Raw genomic sequence first — 27,725 nt, 5'->3', positions numbered from 1 at the left:
TTTTAAGCCATTTTTTAAGCATCAAGCATTTTTTGATGCGTTTTTTACAGACATTTTTGGAGCTGTGTTGTTATTGAGACAATGAAAAACGGCTCCAAAAACGGCTCAAGGAGTGACATGCACTTCTTTTTACGGGGCGTTTTTTTTATGCACCATTTTTAAAAAAGGCCAAGTAAAAAACCTCCACGTCGGAACGAAACGCCGTTTTTTCCATTGAAATCAATGGGCAGATGTTTGGAGGCATTCAGCTTCCGTTTTTTCAGCCATTTTTCAGGGCATTTAAGGCCCGAAAAACGGCTTAAAATAAGCCGTGTGAATATACCCTTATGGTGATGTGTCAATGTAACTTTTTAAAATAAGATTTTCTTTTAAAAGGTTACACTTCATAAATACAGTTTGACTCAAGAGTAACTTTACCGATAACAATGCTCACTTTGTTAACATAAAATCTAAAAATGGCATATGTGACACAAACAGTACCGTATATATCGGCGTACAAGACGACTTTTTACACCCTTAAAAAAATGTCAAAAGTGTGGGGTCGTCTTATATGCCGGATATTGTCTACATTAGGGATGCACGTTGCAGCCGCACAGCTCAGTATAGTAACACATGAATGTATGGGAGCGCGGCTGCGGCTGTGTAATTCAGCCACAGCCCCGCTCCTGAGTCATGATAAGTTCGCGGGGTCAGGATGATGCAATGCGGCCAGCGCTGCACTAATGAGCGGCGGCACTGGAGACAGAACATGGTGGGCGCGCTACAAAACACCCCCATGTTCTGTCTTCAGTGCCTGAACTGCCGCTCATTAGTGCAGCGCCGGCCGCATTACCTCATGCTGACCGCGCGCGCACTTCCTGTCAGGAGCGGGGCAATGGCTGTATTACACAGCCGCAGCCCCGCTCTATAACGGCGGAGATCAGAGAAACCGCTCATCTCCGCCGTTATTCCCCTGAATGCTGCGATCACAGCTGACTGCAGCATTCAGGGGAAAGTGAGAAGGGGGGAATTCCTGTGACGCGATCGAGGGCCATACCATATATGGGCAGACAGCCCAGGGTCTATTGACGGACCCCAGGGCTGTCTTACCATATTTCATGTTGTTAGGACATACCCAAGTATGTCCTAACAACTGCCTGTGTATTATCCGTCCACAGGTTAATGTACTGGCACATATCTGATATATGTCAGTACATTAAAGTTTAAAAATAAAGTAAAAACAAAGTATTGTTAAATTTTAAAAAAAATACACCTTCACCTTTTTTACAATGAACATTAAAATAAGTCTCAATACATAAAATACACACATTCAGTAATGGCGCGGACAACAATGTTTTTGCATCATTTATGATGTGTACGCTGTAAAAAAATGAAATAAACACGGCTTTCATTCACTTATTAATGTGAGGCGCGAGGTGCGATGAATTTACCCTCCATGTTCCTCACATTAATAGTAATTAACCCCATCATGTACCTCGCACATTAACCCAATATGACTGAGAAACATGATGGGATTAATTACTATTAATGTGAGGCGCGTTCAAAATTCATCACACGTCGCGCCTCACATTAGAAAACGGAAGAATTTTTTTTTTATTACTGTTGGCAAAAGTATCGAAATTGGTATCGAAATCGCAATACTAAACGAAGTATCGGTATCGAAGTCCAAATTCTGGTATCGTGACATCCCTAGTCTACATATTGTCTACACACAGGTTGTGTGTTACCTTGTGAGCCTGCAGTCCGGTACACAGGCTCCCGGGATGCACGGAATCCGCCACGGATCTGAGGGAAGCCGGTATTAGCCGCCAGGGAACATCTCTGTAAGATCCTCTGGCCCGCCCTTTCCTCTCATTCCCTGCCTCTCAGATCTCGCGCGATGAAGCAGCCTATCTGCGCATGCGCGAGTTCAAAGAGACAGAGAGTCCTGGGTCCTGCCGCCGATGGCCATAGTGAAGCGCTCCTGCACGAAATGGTGAGTATATCTTAAATTCTATATTTTAAGGGTAAAAGTTGGGGGTCGTCTTATACGCCCAGTCGTCTTATACGCCGACATATACGGTAATTTTCTTGGATGAAATACCTAATACATTTTGTGCATACAGTATACATCATTATTTCCATCAAAAATGCACTAAAATAATGGCACACAAAGCTTGACACTTGTTGATGGTACAAAGAATTATTGCATTTCACATATTTTACTGTTTTCTGGGGATTGGATCTTACATCTGATATGATACATATGTATAACAGATAGGTCGACTCTCCCAGTTTTACCGGGAGTACACCTAGCAAGGAAGGTTAGTATATAGTCTGGTCTGGGGGCTGAATATTTTTATTGCCTAATCTGGGAAATGAGTTACATTAAAGGTCTGGGGTCTGAATATGTTCAGAAGTCTGGTCTGGGGTCTAAATATATTTAGGGGGTCTAGGGTCTTGATATATTCAGACCAAATGTTTATTGCATTCCAGATCTGTACCATTTCTTTACTCTGAGGTGGTTTTAGGACATAATTTTGTTGTCTATTTTCGATAGATAGCTTTACCGTATATGTCTTTACTCCATGCTGCTTTTGAGTGTGTATGTCTTAGTTCATACCTGTGTTGGTGTGTTCCGTTGTCCTGCTCCATTAGAGGATCAGAACAAGGTAATAATGCCAACAACAGTTCCGCTGCACAATGAACACCACCAGCGGCCAACAAAACCCATTGACTTTAATAGGTTTCGTCGACTTTCAGTCGGGGCGCCCGTGATTTTACCGGAGACCATGGCGCAGCATGCTGCGCTATTGTCTCCGGTAATCTCGGTTGGATCTGCAACGGAGGCCACTAACGGAGCCTCAAACGCAGATGTGAACGAGGCCTAACTTGTGCTTTTGCGTTAGAAGATCACAAAACACGGCAATCAGCATAATGAACACACACACATCACTATCCGAATTACTTTTATTACTTGCACACTATCAGACATCAGATGTGTAAATACAATTAAACTTCTATAATTTCGAACAATAATTTTTTTTAATTAATTTTCTTATAGTTACAATTTCACATATGTCACTCCAACATAAAAAAAGAGAAAACGAAAAAAAAAACGACAATCATGAAATCATAAACAATCGTGAAATCCTCAAATCATAAAATCATAAAGCCAGCAGCAAATTTCGGTTCACATTATTTCAACTAGTTCACTAGACTTGGTTGAGATAAAGGACTAACAGTCCAATAGCTCCAAATATTGGTAAATGTATAAATGGAAAAGTTGCCATATGCTATTATTTTTTCGTACGCATAAGAAATGTTGATTGATAAAAGCAGTTCCTGAAATGTAGGGGCAAGAGCACTTTTCCAATGTCTAGTCAGGATTTATTTGGCCATAACCAAGATTTTACATGTCAATGGTCTAAATCTGGAAGGAACGACCTCCATGTGTAAGAAGAGCAACGCTAAATAAGGGGACTTGGGAATCTTTAAATTAAATAAAGATTCTAACAAATGAAACACGTTTCCAATATTCATTTATAGCGGGACAGTCCCACAGTGTATGCAACAAAGTGCCCTTATATCCACAACCTCTCCAACAATCTGCTGAGGAATTAGGATACATCTGATGTAGTTTATCTGGGGTGTAATACCAGTGTAGGTTAGTATTGATAGCTGCTTCTACATGTGAGCTACATTGTAAAGTCTTGTGGAAAAGTTTAAAGGCTGTCAGCCATTGATCTTCCTCAAAGGTCATGCCGACATTTTTTTCCCAAGTCCTAATATTGTGAGTTTTGCTAAATTCAGCATTGGTTTTTAAAATATTATAAATACCGCTAAGGTTTTTCGTGGGTTTATCAAGCAGCCTAAATAGCTTTAAATTACATACAGGGCGTAATTTGTCCCGATCCCTAGCAAAATGTCTGATTTGCAAATATTTATAGAAGTCACTGTTTGGTAATGAATAATTAGACATAAGATATTCAAAAAAGTTAAGTTGATCCTTATTATATATGTGAGAAAAGCTTGTTATAACTTCTATAATTTTGACTTAATTTTAATACATTGCTTTGAGACCCTATTTAAAGGAGCGATTATTGTACAAATTTTCGTATAATTGTTCAAATGTAAATAAACCTGTAATAGTGTGCAACAATCAAATGACCAATGATAAATCGTTGGGTTTCTGTGGATCGACCATGCCTACCTGAGAGAAAGATTAACGTTTATCGTCGCCTAATCCCCTCGTCTCTTCAGAAATTTTCCAGTCATTAGCGATTAGAGATGAGGTTGGTTTTGTTGCGAGAAATGTTTGCAGTAACGACTAAACACCGAAAATCTTTAGAGATTATTGTTACATGTAATAGACCGTCTTTCAAACGTAAATGGGTCACAAAATCATCACTCTTTCATGAAAGAATATCTGCCCATTTAATAGGACCTCAAGGGTCTTGGTACTTGTTTTAACTAGAGTTTGGCATCTCTTTGATGCTCAATAATGGTATGGGCTAGATCAAGTTTGGTGGAGGCCCCTGGGCAAAACATTTGGTGGGGGACCCCACCACTGTAATAGTGTCATATAACTTAAACTGGATATAAAAATTACATAAGTTCAGTATATCCTGTATATGCTGACTAGACCCAATGATATGTATGATGGCACACTAAGGGCAGCCTCACTGTCCCCCGACAACTGCTGTTAAAGAAACAAAAAGGTATGCCATTTTAGATTTAACCCCTTCCTGCAATATCACATGCAATGCTTTTCAATTACATGCTGTTAAACAAATGCCCTCCTTCCCTCCCTATGGTGCCAACGGAACCGAGCACTGCTGCATGTAAACATTGACTATACAAGAAAGATCCAGAGCATATAGCCAACCGTATGCAAAAATATAACAATTTTATTATACAAATATAACAAACAATTATTAAAAAAACATATATAAAGACACGACTCTAGTAAAGTTTTTATGGAGCAAGACAATTCTGCTGGATGACATATAAAAAAATAAATAAATATATATATATATATATATATATATATATATATATATATCAAGGCTGTACTAAATAACTACAAGATTTTATTTCCAACCAAAATTGGGGAATCATGCTGATTAACTTAAATGTATATAGACTATTAGGAAAGGGGAAATAAGAGAAAGTGCCAGTGCATGCAGATTTAGCTAAAAGCAGCCTTACCAATAGCAGCAAAAGGAATTTTATGAACCAATGTTTGTTCCTTCACAAAGACCCTTACGCCCCCTCTTCTTGGGACCAGAGTGGGAGAGGAACTTCTTCACGAGGGTAGGAGCATTGAGGTTCTCCTCTGGCACCCCGGGACCTCTCTTCTGGACCAACCCCCACCAATCCACCAAATAAAAAGTTCTTCCTCCCACTTTTTTGGTGTCCAAGTTCTCCTTAACCCCGGATGTATCTGATGAACCACTGTGGGCAACTGCAGGACTAGGAGTCTTGGTGTAGCGGTTCAGGACTACAGGCTTCAGGAGGGAGACATGAAAGGAGTTGGGGATCTTGAGGGTGGGGGCAGCCAAAGCTTGTAGTAGACAGGGTTGATCTGCTGTAGGATCTCGAAGGGTCAGAGGAACCTGGGAGCAAACTTGTATGACGGCACCCTCAGCCACATATTCCTAGAGGACAGTCAGACCTTGGTACCCAGAAAAAACTGAGGAGGCTCTCTTCTCCTTGTGTCTGCCTTTCGTTTCATGCGGTCGACCGCCGGCAGAATAGAGGATAGGGTTTGCTGCCAGATCTGCAGGAAGTCCCTGAATGCAGAGTCAGCTGCAGGCACCTGGGATGTAAAATGAGCCATTTTCGAGAAGAAGGTCCGTGACAATATCCATTGCTATATGCTTCCAGAGAGCATTGGGCACAGGCAACGGCTCGAGCAGACCAGCAGGCTTATGCCGGAAAAACTTTTCTAGTCATACTACGGGAAGGACATTTGAGAACAGATCCTTTATTAATTGCAAAACCAGGGAAATTGTCTATCTAAATACCTGTGCATGTGGGCTTCAACATATCGGCAAAGACTATTAGAGAATTTAGGAGGAGGATTATGGACCACATAGGTGACATACGTATAAGTGAGGATACCCCGGCGGCACGACACGTATGGGAATGCCACAATGGCAATACGACTGCTATTAAATTTCAGGTGATTGAGCAGATACGACCATCAGCTACGGGGGGGGGGATCCGGATTTTACAAAAAGAGGCCCAAAGGATTTTCCGCATGCATACCATGAGACCTGCGGGCCTCAATGAACAAATATCTTATACCTGTTTCCTCTAATCTACTACAAATTGTCCCTTTTTCAGCTTTTGCCTCATTGGGCATTTCCCATCCGCGTACACAGGCCACCTCTGTACATTGTAGGTTATTCCACATCGGATATGTCTATCCTATGGTCTCCTACCATTTAGCCTAATTATAAGAATCTGCATTTTTTTATATTGATCCATCAATTCCCCCATTCCTCCCTAAGGGGTATCTCTTTTTGTTTATGGCCTCTTATATTCCACACCCATTTCAATATTGTGGTATAATGGTTAATCTGCAGTATTTCATCTCACTAATGTCTTTATACCTACCCCTTGTTTGGGGACCGAGCAATACAATAGTGGCTTTGTTTGCCACCTAGCTTTTCACATTCATCTTATTGCCAGCGTTAATCGTGCAGTGGACACTTATGTGGCCTTTTGATCCCTGGTTACTAAGGTACGTTTGTTACCTCCTACCCGCGATTGGTTAGCGGGTCCGTAGGCCCGCCCCTGGCACGTGACGTCAGTGTCTGGTCGCTGTGCTAACGCCTGAAGAGCTGTTTGGCTGTTTAGCCTTATTTTAGTGTTTAACTATCACAATAAAATTCTAGTTTTAATCGGTTCATACAGGCAGTGATACCAGATCTGCAGGAAGTCCCTGAATGCAGGGTCAGCTGCGGGCACCTGGGACGTAAAAAGAGCCATTTTTGAGAATCAGTCCACCAATACCCAGATCGTACTGCATTCAGCAGAGGGATTCAGGTCCGTGACAATGTCCATTGCTATATGCTGCCAGGGAGCATTGGGCACAGGCAGCGGCTGGAGCAGGCCAGCAGGATTGGAGTGAGCAACCCTGTTAGCCGCGCACACCGTGCAGGACGAGACAAAGTCCATGATGTCTTTGGGCAGCTTGGGCCACCAGAAATGACGGGCAATCAGGTGTCGGGTTTTATGGGCACTCTCGTAACCTGCCAGTTTGGAGCTGTGGCCCCAGCAAAGAATTCTTCTTCTGTCTGCCAAGCGTACAAAAGTCCTCCCTGGAGGGATGTCTCTAACTTGCAGGGGGTTAACAGAGACAATGCAGGACGGATCAATGATGTTTTGCAGAGACTCCATGGTGTCCTCAGTTTCGAACGACATGGACAAGGCATCGGCCCTCACATTTTTGTCGGCAGGATGGTAGTGGAGCTCAAACTTGAACCGGGCAAAGAACAGAGACCACCTTGTTTGTTGGGGATTCAGCCATTGGGCCGACTGGAGATAGGTGAGATTTTTGTGGTCGGTAAATATCAAGATGGGGTGAGCTGCGCCCTCCAATAGATGTCTCCAGTCCTCCATAGCCAACTTGATGGCTAGTAACTCTAAATCCCCAATCGAGTTGTTAGCGTTCGGCTAAAGAGAAAAGTTTAGAATAATAGCCACATACCGCTGTCTTGCCTTTGTGGCCTCTCTGAAACAGAAGTGCGCCTGCACCAACAGAGGAGGTGTCCATCTCCAACGAAAACTGTCGAGACACATCAGGATGATGGAGGGTTGAGGTTGACGTGAAGGCACTCTTCAGGCTATTAAATGCAGATTCTGCCTCTGGAGTCCACACCTTGTCCTTCATGCCATTTTTGGTGAGGGTAGAGATGGGTGCTGTCAGTGAAGAGAAGTTTGGGATGAACTGCCGGTAGAAGTTGGCTAATCCCAAAAAGCGCTGTATGAACCAACGCTCAGGCAATGAAGGAAGGGGCAGGGCCCTTCTTATAGTCCAGGGTGAGTATGGGCTAATTACTGATTTTCTTCATGTGTGCACGCGCGCTGGCCCTTAAAGTGACTTTCAAAAGAGTGACCAGGAGATGCGATTTTTATAGTCAAGTGATACAAGTACCTGACGCCATATCATTTATATATTCACTATTGAAATCAATGTCTTATCATGTCCAATATCAATAAACACATTTTTTGTTTTTTTTCCATGATAATCAAATACTTTTTTTTAGCCTTATCTTTAGAAAGTGAACAAAATAGATTTTTATTTTCTAAAAGATGTAATAAAAAGGATTTGCATTTTAATTATTGTGATCCAGCATGTGCAATTTAATAAAGACCTGCTGAGAGAAGCTAATTTAAAAAGGTTTTTTAAAACAAGAGAAACATTTCTACTCTGTGTTTTCATGTCGGTCTGTAGAGGTAGCAAATAACAGTGAAGTGGCTTCTCAAGATCAGCTTCTCATAGATAACAGCCCATAAAGGGTTTGTGTATGGATTTCACAAAAATCTAAAATGTCAAACGAATTACATTTTGGGTTTGTAGTGGTCATAATTATAGCATTCAGCTCCTTAATAAATTCTGCTAGCGGGATTTCACATTATGTAGAAAAAAACTTACTTTGGTACACTTTGTTCTATATTTTTTTTTATTAATTTAGTCCATTTAAGCAAATCTTTTTGTAAGACACCCATTCTGTAAAGTTTTTCTTGCCAGGGATTTGTTCTAATTGCTTAGAGATGTCAATATTCAAGCTCAATGTCCAAATTAGAAGTAAATAAAAGCTTAGACAAAAGCTGGATCTTTATAGATACACAAGCACAGATGCATCAGACATTTGGTTAGAATATATATTCATATACAGTACTTAATTCATGTTTGATACATTTTCAGCTCCATATCTATTAACCCCTTCAGGACTGAGCCTGTTTTGGCTTTAAGGACGAAGCCAATTTTTTCAAATCTGACATTTGTTATCTTATGTGGTAATAACTTGGGAATGCTTTTACCTATCCAAGTGATTCTGAGATTGTTTTCTTGTGACATATTGTACTTCATGTTAGTAAAAAAATTTGATCGATAAATTCAATATTTATGTGTGGAAAAACGTAAAAATTCTTAGCATTTTTCACAATTTTAAATGTACACTACCGTTCAAAAGTTTGGGGTCACCCAGACAATTTTGTGTTTTCCATGAAAACTCACACTTATATTTATCAAATGAGTTGCAAAATGACTAGAAAATATAGTCAAGACATTGACAAGGTTAGAAATAATGATTTTTATTTGAAATAATAATTTTCTCCTTCAAACTTTGCTTTCGTCAAAGAATGCTCCATTTGCAGCAATTACAGCATTGCAGACCTTTGGCATTCTAGCTGTTAATTTGCTGAGGTAATCGGGAGAAATTTCAACCCATGCTTCCAGAAGCCCCTCCCACAAGTGGGATTGGCTTGATGGGCACTTCTTGCGTACCATACGGTCAAGCTGCTCCCACAACAGCTCTATGGGGTTGAGATCTGGTGACTGCGCTGGCCACTCCATTACAGATAGAATACCAGCTGCCTGCTTCTTCCCTAAACAGTTCTTGCATAATTTGGAGGTGTGCTTTGGGTCATTGTCCTGTTGTAGGATGAAATTGGCTCCAATCAAGCGCTGCCACACGGTATGGCATGGCGTTGCAAAATGGAGTGATAGCCTTCCTTATTCAAAATACCTTTTACCGTGTACAAATCTCCCACTTTGCCAGCACCAAAGCAACCCCAAACCATCACATTACCTCCACCATGCTTGACATATGGCGTCAGGCACTCTTCCAGCATCTTTTCAGTTGTTCTGCGTCTCACAAATGTTCTTTGTGTGATCCAAACACCTCAAACTTTGATTCGTCTGTCCTAACACTTTTTTCCAATCTTCCTCATTCCAATGTCTGTGTGCTTTTGCCCATATTAATCTTTACCTATTATTAGCCAGTCTCAGATATGGCTTTTTCTTTGCTACTCTGTCCTGAAGGCAAGCATCCCGGAGTCGCCTCTTCACTGTAGACGTTGACACTGGCGTTTTGCGGGTACTATTTAATGAAGCTGCCAGTTGAGGACCTGTGAGGCGTCTATTTCTCAAACTAGAGACTCTAATGTACTTGTCTTGTTGCTCAGTTGTGCAGCGGGGCCTCCCACTTCTCTTTCTACTCTGATTCGAGCCTGTGTGTGCTGTCCTCTGAAGGGAGTAGTACACACCGTTGTAGGAAATCTTCAGTTTCTTGGCAATTTCTCGCATGGAATAGCCTTCATTTCTAAGAACAAGAATAGACTGTCGAGTTTCACATGAAAGCTCTCTTTTTCTAGCCATTTTGAGAGTTTAATCGAACCCACAAATGTAATGCTCCAGATTCTCAACTAGCTCAAAGGAAGGTCAGTTTTATAGCTCCTCTAAACAGCAAAACTGTTTACAGCGGTGCTAACATAATTGCACAAGGGTTTTCAAGGGTTTTCTAATCATCCATTAGCCTTCTAACACAGTTAGCAAACACAATGTACCATTAGAACACTGGAGTGATGGTTGCTGGAAATGGGCCTCTATATACCTATGTAGATATTGCATTAAAAACCAGACGTTTGCAACTAGAATAGTCATTTAGCACATTAACAATGTATAGAGTGTATTTCTGATTAATTTAATGTTATCTTCATTGAAAAAAACTGTGCTTTTCTTTCAAAAATAAGGAAATTTCTAAGTGACCCTAAACTTTTGAACGGTAGTGTATCTGCTTGTAAGACAGACAATAATACCACACAAAATAGTTTCTATTTCATATATACCATATGTGTACTTTATGTTAGCATCGTTTTTTTAATATTGTTTTATTTTTCCAGGACGTTACACGGCGTAGAACTTTAGCAGCAATGTCTCATATTTTCAAGAAAGTTTCAAAAGACCATTTTTTCAGGGACTAGTTCAGTTCTGAAGTGGCATTGAGGGCCTTATATATTAGAAAGTCCCCATAAACCACCCCATTTTGAAAACTGCACCCCTCAAAGTATCAAAAACAGCACTCAGAAAGTGTTTTAACCCCATAGGCGTTTCTCATGAATTAAAGCAAATTAGAGGTGAAATTTACAAATTTCATTTTTTTTTGCCAAAATTCATTTGTAATACAGTTTTTTCTGTAACACAGAAGGTTTTACACAAGAAATGCAACTGGATATATATATTGCACAGATTGTGCAGTTTTTAGAAATATCCTACATGTGGCCCTACTGTCCTAACGGACTGAAACACAGGCCTCATAAGCAAAGAAGCACCTAGGAGGATTTTGGGACCTCTTTTTTTTTTTTATATATATTTTGGGCACCGTGTCATGTTTGAAGAGGTCTTGTGGTGCCAAAACAGTAAAAAACAAAACAAAAGTGACCCCATTTTGGAATCTACTCCCCTTAATGAATTTATCTAAGGGTATAGTTAGCATCTCGACCTCACAGTTTTTTTGCTAAATGTATTTGAATTAGTCTGTGAAGATGAAGCTCTACTTTTTTTTCTGAAAAAACGTAGACCTTTTTAATTTTCACAAGGAATAAAGGAGAAAAAAATACCCCAGCATTTGTAAAGCAATTTCTCCCAATTATGGAAATACCCCATATGTGGTAATAAACTGCTGTTTGGACCCACAACAGGGCTTAGAAGGGAAAAAGCGCTATTTGGCATTTGGAGATCAAATTTAGCTGAAATGGTTTTCGGGTGTCATGTCGCATTTGCAATGCCCCTGAGGGACCAATACAGTGGAAACCCCCCAAAAGTGACCCCATTTGGGAAACTACAGCACTTAAAGGGATCTATCTAGTGGTTTAGTGAGCATTTTTACCCCACAGGTCTTTTGCAGAATTTATTAGAATTTGGCCGTGAAATTTAATATCAACATTATTTCCACTAAAATGTTGAACTTTTTTATTTTTCCATCAATAAGGTCGTGTGAGGGCTTATTTCTTGCAGGACGAGTTGTATTTTCTATTGACACCATTTAAAGTATCATTTAATGTACTGGAAAACTAAAATAAAATTCTTTGCAGGCTGAAACTGGAAAAAACTGTGATTCCTCCATTGTTCTTTAGGTTTTGTTTTTACTGCTTTTCACTGTGCAGTAAAAACAACAACTTAAAATTTTTATTTTTTCTGCGACTCAATACTATTTTTTTATATTTTACTACTTTTACAAAGTAAAAAACAATTTATGAAAAAAATAAAAATTTTTGTTACACCACATTCCGAGAGGCATCACTATTTTTATTTTTGGTCGATTGAGCAGTGTGAGGGCTTATTTTTTGCGGGACAAGCTGTAGTTTTTATTGGTACAATTTTTTGGTTCATGCAACTTTTTGAGCACTTTTTATTAACAGGTTTTTTTAGAGCTAAGGTGACCAAAAAAACTGTGATTTTGGCATTTTAAATTCTTTATTATTACGGCGTTCACCATTCGAGTTAAATAATGGTATATTGTAATAGTTCTGACTTTTACGGATGCAGCAATACCAATTTTGTGTATTTTTTACATTGCTTTAGAGAAAAAAATGTGAAAAGGGTTTTCTTTTGGACTTTAAATATTTATAAAATGTTTTCACTAATAACTTTATTTACTTTTCTTTTTTTACACATTTTATTAGTCCCCCTAGGGGACTTGAACCAGCGATCATCAGATCGCTTGTACAATACACTGCAATACTCTTGTATTGCAATATATTGCCAATTTTACAGGCTCCTGTAACAGCGTGATCACTGTTCCTGTCCGCTAGTCCGGGGTGTCAGCTGTAATACACAGCTGACATCAGCAACATTTGGCACGGGCTCGTGAGCCCGCTCTATACTTTCCCCCAACATACCACTAAATGTGCAACGGATGGTGCGGGTGAAAATGTTAATTTTCCACTGATATGTCATTTTAGTGCACAATATGTTGTGACGAGTTTGTGCCCTTGTAGACAAATACCTCATAAAATATTAATCGGGTTCTCCCGGGTGTGGCGATGCCAGATCTGTGGACGTAAACTGCTATTTGGGCACGCTGTAGGGCTCATAAGAGAGGGAGCGCCATTTGGCTTTTGGAGCGCAGATTTAGCTTGGTAGTTTTTCTGTTTGGGGTTTTACTTGTATTTCAGTTTATATTGTGGGGACATATGTAATCTGTGCGGGGTACATCAAGGCATAATAAGATGGTATAATAATGCGGTAAATGAATAATAATCCGCAGATATGTGGCAAGTGTCGCACTGATAAATGGTGCCAGATGTTATGCGGTTTTGGATCACTCTGCACATTGTGCATCACCATAGTCTGGGAGCCATAACTTTTTATTTTTTTTCCAACAGAGCTGTGTGAGGGCTGATTTACTGTGGGACAATCTGTAGTTTTTATTGGTACCATTTTGGGGTACATGCGATTTTTTTGATCACTTTTTATTCCATTTTTTTGGCAAGCAAGGTGACCAAAAACCATAAATTCTGACAATATTTTTTATTCTTTTTTTACGTCGTTCACCCTGGGCTATAAATGACAATTTGACTTTATTCTGCAGGTTGATACGATTACGGCGATATCATATGTATATAGTTTTTATTATGTTTTGCAACGTTTGTGCAATAAAATCACTTTTTTGTAACATCATTTCTTTTTTGTGTCCCCATATTCTGAGAGCAATAACTTTTTTATTTTTCAGTCAAAAAAGCTGTGTAAGGGCTTGTGTTTTTCGGGACGGTTTGTAGTTTTTATTGGTACTATTTTGGGGTACATGCGACTTTTTGATCACTTTTATTGTATATTTTGGGAGGGGTGGTGACCAAAAAATAGTAATTCTGGCATTGTTTTTTACTTATTTTTTTTGCTGTGTTCACCGTGCACAAAAAAATTAAATTTTATTTTCATAGTTTGGGTCGTTATGAACACGGTGATACTAAATATGTGTACTTTTTTAACGTGTTCATTTTTTCCTTATAATAAAAGCTTATTAAAGGAAAAACATTTTTATTAACTTATTTATACTTTTTTTGACTTGTCTCACTAGGGGACTATGAGACTTGCAGCTCTGATCGCTGCTATAATACATTACACTACCTACGTAGTGTAATGTATTCTAACTGTCATTGTGACAGTCACTTTGACAGGAAGCCTGACAGAAAGCCTATGACGATCAGCCTCCGGATAGTCTTCATAGGCTTCTTTACATGGCAGCCTTGAAGGCCATTGTCTGGCTTCCGGTTGCCATGGCTACCATCGCCAGCCACCGTGATTTCATGTGAGGGCTGCCAATCTGCTCTAAATTCCTTAAATGCGGCAATCGCAATCGATCGCCGTATCTAAGGGGTTAACTGCTGAAATCAGCAGCGATGGGGTTTTGGTCGGCAACCTGGAATGCATGGCAGATACCCTGCACAGTTAACTGCCACTGCGGTGTTACGCCGTGCGGCGGTTAACTGTCAAAGTACAGACGTAACTGCACGTCAAGGTGCGCAAAGTTATTGCACACCTTGACGTGCAGTTACGTCAAGGTGCGGGAAGGGGTTAAAAAAACTATCTGTGACATCTGATGTCACTGTTCACAAAGACACCTTGACTGAACAGCATTACCACGTAATCATTAGTCAACACCTGGGTCGGGAATAGGGGTACAGATATGTCCTTCCCTACCTTTCCTCATATATCAACATATCCTAAGATGTGTGGCGCTAGGAGACCAGCTTTAAAAAAACAACATGATTTTGCATTGTCACAAGATGTCTATGGCTGGGATCACAACAGCATTGCTTTCCGTTGAGGGGTTCCGTCTGAGCTTTCTGTCGGGGGAACCCCTCAACGGAAAGGCAAATGGAAACCTTAGCTTCCATTTGCATCACCATTGATCTCAATGGTGACAGATACTTTGCTAATGGTTTCCGTTTGTCACCGTTGTGAAAGGGTTCAGTTTTTGGGACTGAATCAATAGCGCAGTCAACTGCAGTTTTGCCACTTAATCTTGTTGTAGGCAATCATTCCTGACCCTGTAGTTGGCAGCACTAAGGTCAGCAAGAAAGATGTGCCATGTACTGCCTGCGATATGCATTGATAGGGCCACAGCACGAGTTGCAGGCATCATTTCAGTGTAACAGGGCCTGCCATGCAAAATTCTAATCTGCTAAAGTCAGCCGCTAACCCAGCAGGAGAAAATTGGCCAATGGGCGCTTCCCTCCTCCGATTGATGGAAGCACTCATTGGTTAGTGTGGAGAAAGCACTTATTGGTGTACAGGAGCACTTATCAGCAGTGAGCACAGCACATGTTAATAACCTTCTTCACCCCCATGTCGTCTTTATCTCCGGGCGCCACCACCCTGAGTCCTGAAGCCATCCACCATCAGGACTTAGTAAGCCATGGCACATAAAACGTCTTGACACTAGTAAGAATCAGGAGCCTGAAGAGTAATTGGCAACAAGGAGCAGTAGGTAAATGGAGGGGTCGAGTGGATTAATTTTGGGTCTAATCTTGAGTCTGAATTAATATTAGGGTCTGTTTAGGGGTCTGAATTAATTTTGGGGTCTGATCTGGGGTCTGGATTCGTTTTTTCTAAATTAATTTTGGGGTCTGGGTTATGGATTAATTTTTGGATCTACTCTGGAGTTTCAATCTACTTTGGGATCTGTGCTGGGGGTCTCAATTTATTTAGTGGTCTAGTCTGAAATCTGAATTAATGTTGGGGTCTGGTGTGGGGATTGATGCCGATCCTGCCTCATCCTCCATTTTCTACTTTGGTGACTGATAGTGTCTGTGGTGCCATTGTTTGTGGATCTACAACTTCCATCATGCTACGATCATTTGGCAGGTCATTTGTAAGCTTCTAAGTGTGCCCTCACCCTTACATGAAGCTTGTAAATGCTCTGGGGGTGTGTGGAGGGAAAAGCTGGTGATAGAAGGCACCCTGCAGGCACAGTATTGGTGGTAGCAGTGTTAAATGGAACAGCAGGTTGGGGGTTTTGTGTTGCTATAGAGGGTGTGAGTGAGCTTCAGAAGCGAGGGGTAAAATATGTTTATAGAGGCTCTGCAACTAGTTTAGTAATGCCAAACCTCCTAGCTCCTCTTTTAGGCACTGTCACTGATAATGCTAGTGAAAATTGCACCCCAAAAAGTTTATTATTTTAAAAGTTATGAGCTTTTTTCTAAATATGCAAATGAGGCTATACTAGACAATTGGTTCTCAACACAGCGATTCTCCTGAGGCTCCACCTCACAGCCTGTGACACTGTTCCATCAGCATGAAGCTCGTTCACACATTGTGAGAGACTGAGGCTGGAGGAAAGGGGGATCACTTTAAATAGCCATAACTCTGGCTCTGAACCACCTAGAACAGTGGCCCTGGTGGCATATGAAAGATGAGATTCTACACGCAGTTCTAGCTGTGAAACAACCGGAGATATCACCAGTTGAAAACACAGTCGGGAATGGAAGCTGTATACAATATGATCATGCTGTGTTGTTGGGCTGGGAAGAGGAGAACTGTATGACGCTGATTGGACAGTGTCATACAGAAAACATTACACCGCCTGGAGTGAAAATAAAGAGTAACCTCCCATTTGGCAAGTATAGCCAAATTATCATATTCAGAAAAATGCATATAAATTTGCACATAATAAACTTTTGGGATTTTTTTTATACTGTAGTTATCAGCATCATAGCACCTATTAGATTAGTTAGGAGATAGGGCATTAATAAACTAGTGAGAGATCCTCTTTAAGCAGCAAACTCTACAGTCGACGGGAGAAGTCATATTTTTCTGGGCTGGATGGAGAAAGAAAAGGAAATAGAAAAATTACAATCAGAGAAGACGTCACCTGTGTATAACTGGTATCAGACTACTATATGGTCAATGTATGGTTGTATCATTCAAAATTTTGGCCTTTTTATAGTGGTTGCATAGACTTGTTCCATACTGAAAGAGAAAGTGTATGCCTATCAATTAATGTGTGATTAGGTTTTTCTGTGTTCTTCTTTTATTTTCCTTCTTGTGTCTTACATATTTAATTTCTTCACATAATGCAACATCATGACGAGCATACTCGTCAAGCTGGTTGTGCGTCCACTGCTAGTGTGCCCGTCTGATTAGGAGCGGGCAATGGTTGTAATACACAGTTGCAAAACCGCTCTAATGGAGGAGATCAGAGGAACCTCTTATCTCCACTATTTAACCCTTTGAATGCCTTGATCAACATGATTTTGGCAGTCACTTGGAATTCTTGTGATGCCAGGCAGTCACAGGGAATTATTGAATGGGCAGACAACCCAAGTTTAATTTTAAAAAATCCCAGGGCTGTCTGACCATACTCCCTGTTGTTAGGACACACATACATTAGGTATGCCCTGACAAATGCCTGTGTATTATTAGTACACAGGCTAATGTACTAGCATATACTGAAGACATAAACCGTTCAGCCATAATAATAAAACCACTGACAGGTGAAGTGGATAACAATGCTTATCTCATTACAATTGCACCTGTTAAAGGCGGGATATTAGGTAGCACGTGAACAGTCAGTTCTTGATGTTGATGTGTTGGAAGCAGGAAAAATTGGAAAGTTTAAGGATCTCATCAACTTTGATAAAGGCCAAATTGTGATGGCTAGACAACTGGGTCAGAGCAACTCCAAAACAGCAGGACTTGTGAGGTATGCCTGATATGCAGTGGTTAGAACCTGCAAAAAGGGTTCCAATAGAGGCCAACCGGTGAATCGGCAATAGGGTTAATGGGAGCCCAAAGCTCATTGATGAGCATAGGACTGAAGGCTAGCCCAACTGATCCGATCACACAAAACAGCTACAGGAGCACAAATTTCTGAAAAAGTTAAAGCTGGCTATGCTAAATAAGTGTCAGAACACACAGTGTATCGCAGCTTGCTGCATTTGGGACTAAATAGCTGTAGACCAGTCAGATTATCCATGTTGATCTCTGTCCTCCGTCAAAAGTGCCTACAATGGGCACATGAGCTTCAGAACTGGAGCAATAGAAGAAAGTGTCCTGGTCTGTTGAATGATGCTTTCCTTTACATCATGTGGACAGCCAGATGCGGGTGTGTCGCTTACCTGGGGAAGAGCTGGCACTAGGATGCACTGTGGGAAGAAGGCAAGCTGGCAGTGGCAGTGTGACGCTCTGGGCAAGATTCTGCTGGGGATCCTTATATACAGGCTTTCATGTTAATGTTACTTTGAAACATACCCCCTACCTATTTATTGTTGCAAACCAAGTACACCCCTTCATGACAACAATATTCCATAATGCAGTGTAATGTGCCCTGCCATACTACAAAAAGTGTTCAGGAATGGTTTGTGGAACATGACAAAGAGGCCAATGTATTGTATTGCACTCCAAATGTCTCAGATGTCAGTCCAGGCATGCATCTGTGGGTTGCGCTGGAAAAACTAGCTTGATTCATGGCCCCTCCTCGCAACTTACAGGACTTAAAAGATCTACTGCTAATGTATTAGTGCAAGATACCACAGGACGCCGTCAGAGGTCTAGTGGAGTCCATGCCCTGATGTCGGGTCAGAGCTGTTTCAGAGGTACGAGGGGGGACTTACACAATATTACACCTGTGGTTTTAAAGTTGTGGCTAAACTATGTCAGTACAAAAAAAAACAAATTTAAATTTAAAATTCCCATGGGATTAGAAAGAATAATTAAAATTAAAAAAAAGCAATGTTTAAAATAAACATTGTTTACAATACATAAACTTTATTAAATATAAGTCCAAAAACACAAAATAACATACACACATTTGGTTTTGTCACATCCGTAACAAATTGTACGACATATATATAGCATGATTTCTGATTATCGGTATATGCTGATAAAAAAATATAAATGTTTCCTTCATTTTTGCCAAAAATAAAAATAACTATAGATTAAACAATAACGTATATGTACCAATGGGACCTACATAAAGTAAAACTTGTCTTGCAAGAAACAAAACCTCCTACACTTATGTGAAACAAAAAAAAATTCCACCAGAATACAAAGAGGAAAAATTTAAAAAAATGTTTTGGTCCTCAAGGGGTTAAGGGAGTGGCAGGAGGCATGCCCAGGCAGAAAAAAAAACTACCGAATAAATAAATAAATTTGCAATTAAATATTTATACTTATTACATATTGAAATGGTTAATAAAAAGAATAAATACTTAAAGGGCAAATAAAACTTTTAAAAAACTTTTGACATGCCATAGTGACATGTCAGAAGTTTTGATCAAGTGCCCCATCGATTGCTAAAACAAAGCGACAGAAGCGCTTGGGTGAGCCACTTTGTTTCTACACGGTTTTCGTCTGAAAGTTTAGTTTTAATTTTAAAAAAAAATTATGTCTGTGGCGCCAAAGAGGTTAAACTAGAGCATCAGTCCCTTCATTTTTAGGATTAGTTATGCTCCTTACAGTTGGATCCCTACCGATAAACAAGTGATGGCATATACTAGCGATATTCCATCACTTGTAAAAGTTGGGGAAATTACTTTAAGGGCTTATTCAGACGAACATATAATAGGTCCGTGCAATGCGCGTGATTTTCAAGCGCCTCGCACGGACCTATGTTAGTCTATTGGGCCGTGCAGACTGTCCGTGAGTTTCACACAGCGTGTGTCCGCTGCGTAAAACTCACGACATGTTCTATATTTGTGCGTTGTTCGCGCATCACGCACCCATTGAAGTCAATGGGTGCGTGAAAATCACGCGCAGCACACGGAAGCACTTCCGTGTGACGCGCGTGTTTCGCGCAACACCAGTAAAAAGTATGAATAAAAACAGAAAAGCACCACGTGCTTTTCTGTTTACAAACATACAACAGAGTGTCATAATGATGGCGGCTGTGTGAAAATCACGCAACCACGCATCATACGCTGCTGACACACGGAGCTGTTATGTACCTTTTGCGCACGCGAAACGCCACATTTTTTGCGCATGCAAAACGCACACGCTCGTGTAAATCCGGCCTAAGGCACGTGTATTATGATTGGCTTATCTCTGCAGAATGATCTAGACATGGATTGCTTTGTGTTAGTGCTATTCCACCTAATGTATCATCAACAATTTGCAGCCCTCACAACATTAACATTTTCTTCTATTTTATAATAAAAATCTATTAACCATTTCAGTTTTACCTAAAAAAAAAAATTATCCTTCCATATTCATCACCAGCCCTGATGTCATGTTTCACAAACCAGCAATATTGTTTTACTAGTTTTCATTATTTCATCTATTAATTTTTTGTTTTGTTATCTATACCGAATAAGTGCAGTCAATGTCTACTGTTCGGAGAATAGTATTATTTATTAGACTATTCTTTGCAAATAATAAATATATCAAAATGAAAGCAATTGTCTGCTGACCTTAGATATACTCAGCAAACTTCAAGGACAATGTGAATGGAACAGGGAACTAGAGAGCACATCTTTTTGTACAAGGGGAAAGAGTCGGTAAAAATAAAGCAAATTGTGCCAAATTTTTTAAATGATGTATGTGGCATGTAAGATAATTTTTTCTTCCTTACACTACCTTATGACTAATGTAGTTAGAAACCAATTAATTTTTTTCACAAAATGGCGAACATCTCTAATAAATTTGGTGCATTTAATGTCTCTTATTAGCTATTCCACTTTCTATTCACAGTTTTAAAAACCGCAGAGGTGGCATAAAAGGGTCAAAACACATAATAAATTTGGCACACACCATGTAATCCCTTTTTGTGGTGCAATTTAAGATAAAATTCTGGTCCATTTTGCCTAGTAAATCTACTCATTTAACATTTTTGAACCTGCAAGACTGTCACGATCTAGGGGTAAGTGGACCCACTAGGCAGCTCCACCGTAGCGGAGTGGCAGCTGGCCAAAAAACAGTCTATATAAAGTCTATGCAAAGTCCTTAGCACAAGAGTACGCGTAGGAGTCCAGACAGTAGTAGAGGCTTTGGCACGGATGGAGGTTGGCAGATAATACACACGACTCCAAATAAAGGCTTAGGCACGGGAAACAAAACAGCAACAGGATACAAGATACATGAAGCAGTATACGGGAACACTGGGAGCATGATACAACTAAGGGACTATTTGCAATACGAACTTGGGTAGACAACAACAATGCTCAGGCAAGGAGTGGAAGGGTGGAGCCCTTTTTATAGTCCAGGGCGATTTGTGGATTGGTTAGGGAAGTTTAGTATGTGCAGCGTTGGCCCTTTAAGGCCGGGGACTAGTGCGCACACACCCTAGAAGTCAGTTCACGACAGGACGGCCACGCGAGCTGGCGTCTCCGAGGAGGGAGACACTGGCAGGAGGCTGTAGTCACATCCGTCTGACGGTGGGGGGGGTGGCGGTCTGCGACCGCAGCCATTACAAAGTCTTCCTTTGGAGAAGCATCTACTTAGTTAAAGGGGTATTACAAACATAAACATTTATGTTATGTCTAAGGGATATAAATGTCTGATAGATATGGGTCCCAGCACCTATTGAAGTGACCGTGACAATCATTGAAGTGAATGGAGAATTCATTCTGCACCTACGGAGGCCAGTGGGCGCCTTATCAGGCACAGAGGATGAACCCCGTTCTGGAGATATGCTTTAAGCCTATAACATAATCATGGCATAACTGTTAAAGTTGGGAATACCCCTTTAAGTATAGGCATGTTTGTAGGTTTGACTCTGTCTTAATTTAGTATAAATCCTTCAATTCTCTTACTGATTAGAACACCATATTATTAGCAAAAATATCTTCTGAGTTGTGGATGATGCACTTCTACTTATATTCTACATGCATCAATCCAGAAATAGTAAGAGAAATGTTCAACTCTTTCTATAGTGTTGACTGCAGAAATATATTGAAACATTTTTGTCAAGTTATCTGTATCATTGTACTCATGGCAGGCCTTAGGTAAGTGCGACCAGTGTGGTCGCACAGGGTGCCGCCCGCTGCACTCTAAGGGGGCTGCCACCAAGAGTACATGCCCCACGCCATGGCCAATACTCGGGGCGCCAGCGGGTCAGGTGCCACTCACTTACTGCACCGACCTCATACTGGCTGCCCCGCGCCCTGGCCACCGCTTATCTGCTCACCCTGTCCTGCGTCCTGAATGACGAGACAGGCGTGATGACATCATTCAGGACGCAAGACAGGGAGGAGACACCGCGCTTCCTCTGCGTTTCCGGGGCTGGTGGAGACACAGAGGAAACATTTTCTCCAGGGCGGCTCCAGCTCCAGCAGGCAGTGTTTGCCAGAAGCACAGCAGTTAAGTCACTAACTGGACTTTGAATGTGGGAACAGATGGGGTTCTAAAAAGGACAATAATGGCAAATGGACAGAGGATTCAGTGCCACCTTGGTGCCCATTTGCCACTTATTGCCCCTTTAGTGTTCTTCTATTCAGTGCCCCCTTGATGCCCATTTGCCATTTTGTTGCCCCGTTATTGTTCTTCTGTGACAATAGATGCTAAAGGCTACAGGGGCAGTAAATGGCAAATCGGCATCAAGGGGCCACCAAACAGAAGGACGCTAAAGGGGCGATAAGTGGTAAATGGGCACCATGGTGGCACTAAAAGGCACTAAAGTGTTAATAAATGTCAAATGAGCACAGAATTCAGTGCCTTCATAGTGCACATTTACCATTTGTTGCCCTTTTAAACCCTGTTCAGATTACGTGAAAAGCTATGTACACCTTTGAAAATATATATATATTTTTTTTTAAATAAAAATCGGTGTGCTTGGTGCAACTTTGTAATTACATTTAAGGCTTCGTTCACATCTGCGTCAGGGCTCCGTTCATGCGTTTCAACTGAGCTTTCCGTCAGAACGGAGCCCTGACTGAAACAAACGGAAACCATAGGTTTCACTTTGCATCACCATGGATTTCAATGGTGACCGATCTGGTGCAAATGGTTTGCGTTTGTCTCCGTTGTGCAAGGGTTCCGTAGTTTTGACGGTATCAAAAACGCAGTCAACTACAATATTGATTCAGTCAGGGTTCCTGTAAAAGGGCTCTATATACATATATAACTATAAATATAATATATATATATATATATATGCTCACTTCCTTACTACACACTCATACACATGTGTACAAGGACTGGTATAATAGCTGGGTTTCACCTACTTGGTCGCCCACTATTACTACCCCCTTTATAATCAGGGTCACTAGGGTTATGCCTAGTTCCCCTACCTTTTCCTTATACTAACGTCTACTTGCTTTGCTTTGCTTCTACGGAATAAGACCGTACAATAAATACAATTGTATAGTAAATAAAGGGTAATATTTATTACTAACAATAATCACACTTGCATATAAAATACACCAAACTAAACACAGAACACAGTAACTGATCACAGTATAGTATCAGTATACCCGAATACACATAACACGTTAATATATACTGAGTATACTCACACTATACGTAGTACAGTATAAACACGGTATCCTATGTTATGCCTCCACCCACATACCTAAACATACACATGAATACAGTTACGTTACAATCCAATACACGCTCACTATTTCTGTATCACTCCCTCCTAATATAGCTTTCCCTATCCTCTAAGGGTTACAGCATGAGGATAAAGGGTTAACTTAGGAAAGGGTTAAAGTAAGGAGGGGGAGTACATAACGTGTAGCTGCTGCTACACGTGGATACTTAGCAGTCCATGTGGTCTCTCAGGAAGAGGAGACCCTTAGTGGAGCCAGGTAGCAGGAACAAAAGAGAGTGAGCTTTGGGAACGTTTGTCCTTTTAAACATCCCCGTGCACACCTGTGTGACCTCACAGGCTCATGCACGTGAAAGGGAGGGGCCTGGGCCTCATGGAATACCATTATCTAGTAGGTGAATGGGTATACACCTTTCTGGAGGGACAAATCTATATATATCTACACTACATGTACATAGATATAAATATATAAAACACTTCCCTTTACAATCCCCCTGTTGTCGGGAACACGACAATGAAAATTTGTGGAAGTGTTTGTTCTGTATTACCCCCTCAACCTTGTTACTGATAATGGTCGGAGATGGAATGAAGTATACTATTGGACCTAGATACGTGACATCAGCTATCTCCTCAAGGACACCTTCCCGCCAGTCCTCCGACTCTGGAGTCTAGTGTCGAAATAAAATAAACCTCACAGTCCATAGAATGAAGTTGAAATGAAATCTCTTAGTCCATTGAACGAAGCCTCAAGGTCCATAGAACGAGGTTGAAACAAAACCTTCTTAGTCCATAGAACTCAGTCTCAAAGTCGATTGAAACTCCAAGTCTCTATCCTTGATCTTCTTCTTTCTTGGATCTTGATCTTTCTTATAAATCTTTTCCTCTTTTAGCGGCGTCAGCAGGTCTTTTAGCGGCCGATCCCATTTGAGCATGCCAACCCGTGTAAGGCTACTTGTGCCCTCATACGGTCAGCCTTGGAATGGCTTAGCCCGCCTTTCGACAACCTTTGTACGCAATCCGTTATCTTTCCAAATCTTTTCAGTATCTTGATTGAAGACGAAACAATCTTTGTGGGCCGATATCCATGTCTCTATCATGGCAGGTTAACATCCCCGAGGAGGAGATGATGTCTTAGTACCCAGGAATCTACTGTGGGGTAGCGCATCGCCTTCCATTTCCCCTCTAACATTCAATCCATCATCTTATTGACCATACCAGTTCTCAGGTTGAGGTAGCAAATACCTACCAGCGTGTGTGTGTACCTTACCTGTCCCTAAGGGTTCCTACACACTACCCAATCATACATACAAAATGTAAAATAATCAAACATACAAAAATATTCCGCCCAAACCATAGGTATATGTACATATAGAGATTCATGCTCAACCAGCATCTCTCACTACTCCTCCATAAACACGTGAAAGGTACACATGTAAATGGGGTGACTACAGGCTGTAAATATATGTCCACCTACACGTACATACTCACTCGCTGTGGGACGGGCACGTCCTCACTGAGTATACCTATGTTGCGGACACATATCTACACCTAGAATGTCTATACGTACACCTTGAAAGTTTCTGTACGACACATTGATACATATTACATTACACAAATATACATAAACTTCACGATTACGGGTCGCAGGACAGTATTGCTGTTATGTCCTTAGTCCAAGTTCATGCTTTTACGCCTGACCTAATTTACTTGGTCGGCAAGTCCTTTCACCCATCAGTACTATCACAGGGTGGATGAGCAGGTTGAAGAAGAAAATTGCTTTGGGGTTGTAGCCAAACAGGCTCTCCCATCAGGACACCTCTGAGTCTCTTTTCAGGGAATGGGATGGAGGCTCGATTCTCAGACTCTTTAAGCTCCTCCACGATATCCTCTTCCTCACTGAACTCAGGATCATCTGGAGTCTTATAGGAGCATCTGAGCGGATATCGAGCCTCTACTCAGGGGTGACTGGAGTTCTTCTGTTCTGCTACAACGATACCTGTGATAAATCAAAAAGGTACAATGCTCCTTGGAGGAGTATTCCTCTTCCGGTGCAATTAGTCGCACAGATGGTGTGGTAAACATATTGCACTCGGTACCAACTCCAATACCCTTGACCCATGTATCTTAAGCTTGAAGAGGGTATTGGGTTGACCTTCATGTCACAGGTCCCCTCAGTATCTCAACACTGGTGTCTAAGCACCCGGTCCTAACTACCTTGGCAGAGGATCGCATCCTCCTCCTTCCAACATCCATCTGTACAGACCGATATGGATGGCTGCCCTTACAGGTTAGGATATCTGAGGGGAGCTGTAGATGATGTACCATTTTGTGGATCTTCACAATTCTCATATTTGTGGAAGTATATCCCCATCTTACCAAACCCATTATCTTAAAATCAAGATATGAGTGTAATGCCAGGGTAATCTCCCCCTGTCAACCTTTCCTAAAGGACCACTCCAGTTAAACACAAAAGAATCAGCCATACTGTTGTTCGCTGTTTTTAATTGCACTCGCATTAGGCCTCAGATGGAGTTGTGATACCTGTCTGAACCCCCCAGGTCTAGGTGCACAGAATAACATAAAACACTACACTGTGAATTTATGTTATCTCTTCACACTGCTCAACCTGAGTTTACAGTATAATAACAACTTCAACGTTATCCTAATAGAGAGCAATTAAAACATTTTGCGATTATAGATGTAAATGTATTATCATCTTGAATTTCAAGGTCTAGGTGCGCAGCATAACATAACACTATAAGTGAACTTAAGTTACCTGTCCGTACCTCTATACCTAATATAAGTTCACAGAACAAGCAAATACATCACTATTCATTGGCTGGTTCTTCAGTTGTATTCCTGGAGTGGTTTTCTAATTATGCATTATAAATACAGGCAACACCCATATAGTATAAGTACATAACTACTGATAACCAGGAATACACCACAATAGAATCTGTGAAGGAGCCACAAAAGAAAACACAATGACAACAAAAGAACTGTGAACAAACAACAGAGCATACAGGAAAAGGGAGACCATAAACACACCTTACAGACAAAGAGATAACACTTAAGTATGGACATGTAAATTATGGCCTACTTAAAATTCACAGCTGAATTCCAAACCAGTTGTGGTTCGTTATTCAGTTCTTTGAACACATGGTTTAGCAAATATGTGGAGGAGATTCTCATGTAGCCATTTTGTCCTTTCCTATAGTCACAATTTGATGTAATGTGGCCATTTTCTATTGTTTCATTACTAGGCTTTCCATGGTTGCTCATACCATGGCAGTTTCTAGCAATATGTCCCATCTGACCACATTTAAAACATTTAACAGGACCACATTGCTTAGTACCCAAAGACTTGCAGTACTTTGCAATATGGCCTGAGCCGGCACATGCAAAACATTTAACAGTACATGATCTGCTGGACTTAGGGCAGTCACCAGTGCATGATCTCTTAAAGTTCTGCATGGCTAGGGATGCACTTCTGACTATCGTACGCTTACATTTGCGTAACACTTTCGTAACAATGTTACCCTCAGGATTCCGGATGGGATCACGATTTGGGACATCTGATCCATCACTCTTTCTACTCCCCCCTTTTTGCCCTGTAGAGGGCAAACTTACAGCAGAATCAGGCCTTGAAAAAGACAAGGCCGGTAACATTTTTGAAAAATCTTTTATGATGTTTTGCATACTGGCAACCAATTGTGACCTAGCAGCAAGCTCATCATTCAACTTGGCAATGATGGCATCCATATATGCCGCCTTATCCTTAAACGCATTGATCACAGCATAAGACTCAGTCAGCTGTGCATCAATATCATCACCACGATTTTTCAAAACTATCACCTGCGATTCCAGCATGCAAATTTGCTTATCTCTATCAATGTTACATTGAGCATTCTCTGCCAGTTGTGTCTGCAAAGAAGAAACCTGCTTCACATTGTTGACACAACACTGGCAGTGAAGATTTGGGGAATCACTCTTCATTTCTGAGTGATCAGGCTTCCACGTCTCTTCATAAACACATATCAGTTTAGCGAGCATGTGGAGCCTTTTGGAGGTTTTGTTAAAAACACTCCTCTTGCTTATGCACATCTTATCATGCGCATAAGCCTCATCCAGCAGAGTGGACCACAGCATTCCTGCTGACTTGTATATAGAGGGGGTTACTGGGTTGAATGAACTATGTTTAGACAGTTTTTTAAGTGTGGAGAAATCCATACTTACTCTATC

This window comes from Rhinoderma darwinii, chromosome 4 (assembly GCF_050947455.1).
Source record: "Rhinoderma darwinii isolate aRhiDar2 chromosome 4, aRhiDar2.hap1, whole genome shotgun sequence".
Classification (NCBI taxonomy): domain Eukaryota; kingdom Metazoa; phylum Chordata; class Amphibia; order Anura; family Rhinodermatidae; genus Rhinoderma; species Rhinoderma darwinii.
Note: the sequence above shows the minus strand (reverse complement) of the source record.